A 5,954-nucleotide genomic window follows, 5' to 3' on the forward strand; every position below is an offset into this window, starting at 1 on the left:
CTTTCGGACTAGCTTTATTCAAATCTCTATAATCCACACACATCCGGACGTTTCCGTCTTTCTTAGGCACGGGCACAATATTGGCCACCCATTGAGGATATGTAGAAGTCACCAGAAACCCCACATCAATTTGCTTCTGAACTTCCTCTTTGATCTTCACTGCCATATCAGGATGAGTTCTTCTGAGCTTCTGCTTCACAGGCACGCACTCAGGCTTCAAGGGTAGGAAATGTTGCACAATATCTGTATCTAGACCCGGCATGTCTTCATACGACCAAGCAAAGATATCGACATATTCTCGTAGCAATTCAATCAACCCCTTCTTAACAGATTCTTCCAGGAGTGCCCCAATCTTCACTTCTCGCACACAATCCTCAGACCCCAAGTTGACTGTTTCCAGATTCTCAAGATGCGGCTGAATGATCTTCTCTTCATGCTCAAGTAGACGGGTAATCTCGTCAGGAATCTCTTCACCATCATCTTCCTTTGCCTTAAAAACAGGGAACTCAAAATTGGGAGATGGTGTCGGATCATTATGTTCAATGGGTTTGATCAACCTGCATAATGATTTTGGATATGAAAAGCTTTTAGAAATCAAACAAGGCAAATCATTATGCAGATGAAAAGATTGATTTTATTCTATTTTTAGGGTTTTATGTGATCACCAATTTCATGCAAAAACGAAAAGGGAAAATAATTGGAAAAACAAACATTTAACATGAATTTATTGAATGAAAATATCATTGGATTTATATTGCCAACAATGTCATCACTTCTCCTTTTGGCATGGGAGACGGGTTTTTTAAACAAAGTGATCATTACGTTGACTTGTGGACAACTGTAGGAATATCCACAGCGACCCAATTGTTGAAGATCCCTCCAGGGATGATGAAATTGTCAGAATCCTCTGCATCTTCTTCCAAAACAGCAGCAGCTTCTTCATCCTGACCGGTGTGGATAAAACCTCCACTCTTGAATAATCCTTTCTCGTTGAAGACCCCAGAAGAAAAGCCAATGCAAACCCGGGACTTATTGTCTTCCAGCTCAATCATTTTTCCTAACCAGCAATTGCACCATACTCAATGGCCAACTTCGCATCTTTGTAGGAAGCAAATGAAGGAGTTCTCTTCTCAACAGGCTCAGCTATAGATAAAGCTTGGAAAGGAGTTCCAACTTCATCTTCAGCATCTATGTATGAGAAGGAAGACAAGTGGCTAACCAAGAGAGCCTTTTCTCCCCCTACCACCACCAGTTTCTTATTCTTCACAAATTTCAGCTTCTGGTGTAGGGTGGATGTCACGGCGCCCGCCTCGTGAATCCATGGTCTGCCTAGGAGACAACTGTACGATGGGTGAATATCCATAACCTGGAAGGTAATTTGGAAATCACTTGGTCCAATCTTGATAGGGAGATCAACTTCCCCAATCACAGTCTTTCGAGACACATCGAAAGCTTTCACAACTACCCCACTCTGCCTCATGGGAGGCCCTTGATAAGACAGTTTTGAGAGAGTGGTTTTTGGCAATACATTCAGGGATGACCCAGTGTCCACCAGCACATTGGACATGGCGTCGTCTCTACAATTCATGGATATGTGTAAAGCCAAGTTGTGGTCTCTTCCCTCCTCAGGGAGATCAGAGTCACAGAAACTCAAATTGTTACAAGCAGTAATGTTTGCAACAATGCTATCGAACTGTTCTATAGTGACATCATGATCTACATATGCCACATCCAAAACTTTTTGCAGAGCCTCTCTATGTGGGTCTGAATTCAGAAGTAATGATAACACGGATATCTTGGATGGCGTTTGTAGAAGCTGGTCTACAACATTGTACTCACTCTTCTTGATGAGCCTCAGCATCTCATCACAGTCTTCTTTCACATTGCCGCTAGGGCCAACAGAAGTAGGAGCTTTTAGTACAGAGGAGGGCTTAACAACAGGTGCCGGATTCGGGGTGCCTACAGCATTCCCAATCGGGCGTTCAAGAAAATCAGCCTTAGCCTGGAGCTTCGGTGGTGCTGAAAACACACGACCGCTACGGGTCAAACCACTTACGTCAGCAATATCCACAACAGAGGAGGATGGCAAAGTCACCTCTTTCCTATCTTCTACAACAACAGCGTTGTAACGAAAAGGAATTGCCTTTTCAGAAGAATACGGTACTGGACCGGCAGGCTTAATGATCAGGGTAGGAGAAACCTTCTGCTTGCTACCATCGTACTTAACGATAACAGGCTCGAGCATCCGGAATACTGGGGAAATTACGTTGACCTCTGGCTCATCTTCGTCAACATTCCTATTCTGAAGGATCTCGATAACTCCTTTGTCCAGCATTTCCTGAAGATCTTTGCACACCTAGCGACAACCCAATCGGTTAACAGGGCAGATTCAGTATCTATCATGATTGTGTTCATAATGACTGTACTCGCATAGCAAACGATGCAACTCGACCAACGATTGTCGAATATGACTGACATATTTGACTTTGTACTTTCCAGGGCAACCCTGGACCATGTTAACAGATTTCCCATGCTCGGGCAATGGGTTCTTCTTCACATTAGGACCTACGTCCTCAAAACACAAGATGCCACACCTCACAAGGTGTTGAACCTTGGTCTTCAAAGGATAGCAATTCTCCACGTCGTGGCCGGGAGCACCAGAGTGGTATACACAATGAAATTCAGGCTTATACCACTACTGAGGGTTAGCATGTATAGCTGGTGGGTCTCTCGGAGTAATCAACTTCCTCTCTATCAAAGAGGGATATAGTTCTGCGTATGTCATCGGAATCGGATCAAAAGTGACCTTTTTCCTCTCATAACTCGTGCTGGTTTGATTACTGTTTCGAGGCTGATAGGCCTGCTGTTGCGGACGGTGCTGTTGTTGTTGATATTGCTGAGGTGGTTGTTGATCGTTGCTATGTTGCTGATACAATTGATTGTCTATGAAAACAGGTGCTATGTGAGCCACCTGGTGCTGGTTACTGGCGGGACGCACAGTCTTCCTCCTCACAGAGGGTCTTCTAAATTTCACATGGGAGGTCACAACATGTGCCTCTCCATCTTTCTTCTTTGCAAACGCTCCATAATGTTTGGCAGAAGAGCCTTCTTCCTTGGTTAGACGTCCTTCTCTAACCCCTTCTTCTAGACGCATCCCCATGTTCACCATCTCGGTGAAGTCAGAAGGAGAGCTAGCAACCATCCGCTCATAATAGAATGAACTCAAGGTCTTCAGAAAGATCTTGGTCATTTCCTTCTCTTCTAGCGGAGGCACAATCTGTACTGCCAACTCTCGCCACCTCTGGGCGTACTCTTTGAATGTTTCTTTGTCCTTCTAGGACATGGCCCTTAGCTGATCCCTATCGGAAGCCATATCCACATTATACTTGTATTGCTTGACGAAAGCCTCGCCAAGGTCGTTGAAGGATCGGATGTTCGCACTGTCCAGCCCCATATACCAGCGCAGAGCGGCACCGGACAGACTGTCCTGAAAGTAGTGGATGAGCAATTGGTCATTATCAGTCTGACTTGACATCTTCCTGGCATACATGACCAGGTGGCTGAGAGGGCAGGTGTTCCCCTTGTATTTTTTAAAGTCAGGGACCTTGAACTTCACCGGGATCTTCACATTGGGAACCAAACACAGTTCAGCCGCAAACTTGCCAAAGAGATCCTTTCCTCTAAGAGTCTTCAATTCCTTGCGAAGCTCAAGAAATTGGTCGTTCATAGCATCCATCTTCTCATGGACATCTGGGCCCTCAGACAACTCAGAATGATAAATGGTGTCGTCTACCCTAGGCATGGTATGCACGACAGGCGGAGGAACAACAAGGACCGGGCTAGATGCCGGCATAGAAGCAAAAGTTGGAGCAGGGCCCTCAGACATGAAACTGGGAGGCATCCCCACGGGAATCCGGTTGGCATAGAGGCTGGAGCAAAATGTGCATTGGCTGCAGGCACAATTGAGGAAACAATCTCAGAGATGACTGTCCTCTGGGGAGGAGTTGAAGGTGTTGGAGAAGACTGGCTCTGGGCAACCAGGAATGATTCCATCAAAGCACTCAGTCTGGCGACTTCTTCTTTGAGTTCACGGTTCTCTTGCTCTAGATGATCCATCAGTCTTGAAGAGTTGGCTCTAGTGTAGTACCGGTGAGTCAGCTTGTCTTCAAAATAAATGAAGAACACAGAGTTAGACCATAGGACCAGAAACCGGGAACCAAAACCTGCTTATGCATATGATGCATGCAATGCTTGTGCATATGATTTCTTTTTATTTCAAAGGAACTCTAGGGTTTTATTTGCAAATTTTGGAAATATTAACTGTTTATCACATATGGAAATATCTCATCAAATAATATCAGGGAAAAGAAATACAACATTGTCAATCATATACAAGAGAAAAGGAAAATAATCATCCTATGGATCTCTAGAAACAATCATCTAAAGCTCGGGACACAGGAAGAAAAGATGCACGAAGCCTCTTCACCTCCCTCTCGTAAGCTGCCTCCATATCTGCCTTTTCCTTAGCGAGTCGATCGTACTTCCTCTTCTAAAACTTGGAAGACTAGGGAAGTAGAAAAGTCCATGCATCATCAGGATCATCAATAACCTGATGTTCGAGGAACTCTATCAAAGCATCCTTCTCTTTAATCTGCTGAAGCAACTCTTCCCTTTCACGGATCCAGGCACGTGATAGGTCTTCGTCTCTCAATTCCTCTACTCCTTGGTTAGGGAGGGTTGAAGGCCCAGCCATAACCAAAGGTGTAGGTCTCGGATATTCATAAGGCATGAGATACTCAGAAGCTCTCCTCCTTACCCAAGCAGTATAAGGCTCTAAAGCGATGCAATTCTTAGGACCCAACTCCTTCCTTCCTTTCTTATGAACCTTGCGCCAAGCGCGAACCATTCTACCCTTCAAGCCTTGGGGATCTTTACCCTCCTGAAAGAACACACCCTCTAACAGAATGTTATTAGGTTTATCCTTTAGGGGGAACCCAAGCTGACGACGTGCTAAAACAGGGTTGTAGTTAATCCCACCACATGGACCAAGAAGAGGCACATTGGAGAATTCACCCCAAGAGTCGATAATCTGCACACCATCATATACACGGTTATACCAAGAGATATCATCATTGGTGAGAGACATAAGTCTCGTGGACCACCGTAGACATCCCTTGTTCTCCTTGAAAGCGACCGTCTGAGGTAAGTGAGAAATAAACCACTTATACAACAGAGGCAAACAACACACAATGGCACCACCACCCTTTGCATTCCTCATATGCAAAGAGAAATAGGTATCACCCAACAAAGTCGGAACGGGATTTAGAGTGGAGAAGATCCTAATAGCGTTCACATCCACAAACATGTCGATATTGGGGAACAATACCAATCCATAGATGAGAAGTACAAATATGGCTTCAAAGGCATCCTCACTCATGGCCTTCCCATAAACAGTAGCTTGAGCAATGAGGAACTCAGAAGGGAGACCTTGAATTCCACCTTTGGTAGTCATATGAGCACCAACCAGAGATTCATCTATGTGCAACATGTCAGCTATCTCTTGAGAAGTAGGAATACTCTCCAAGCCTCTGAATGACAACTGGTCTATAATAGGTATACCCACGAGATATGCATACTCCTCAAGGATAGGCAAAAGCTGAAAGTCCGGAAACGTGAAGCAACGGTACAAGGGATCATAAAACTGCACCAATACACTCATCAACCCTTCATCCACCTGAGTACTCAGAAGAGGAAGAAGCTTCCCAAAGCGAGCCTTGAAACCCAAGGGATCTAGTACATAGGATGTCGGATTCCTTAACTCTTTCAAATCTGGTTGCCTGAAGCTGTACTTCTTTGTATTCCTTCTTTGTCTTTCCATGTCTGAAAATTTTGCAAATAAACCCCTTAAGTTCCTTGAAAATTTATTTCATTATTGATGATATGGATGCAAATGG

The sequence above is a fragment of the Lathyrus oleraceus genome, chromosome 7 (genome assembly GCF_024323335.1).
Source record: "Lathyrus oleraceus cultivar Zhongwan6 chromosome 7, CAAS_Psat_ZW6_1.0, whole genome shotgun sequence".
Classification (NCBI taxonomy): Eukaryota; Viridiplantae; Streptophyta; class Magnoliopsida; order Fabales; family Fabaceae; genus Lathyrus; species Lathyrus oleraceus.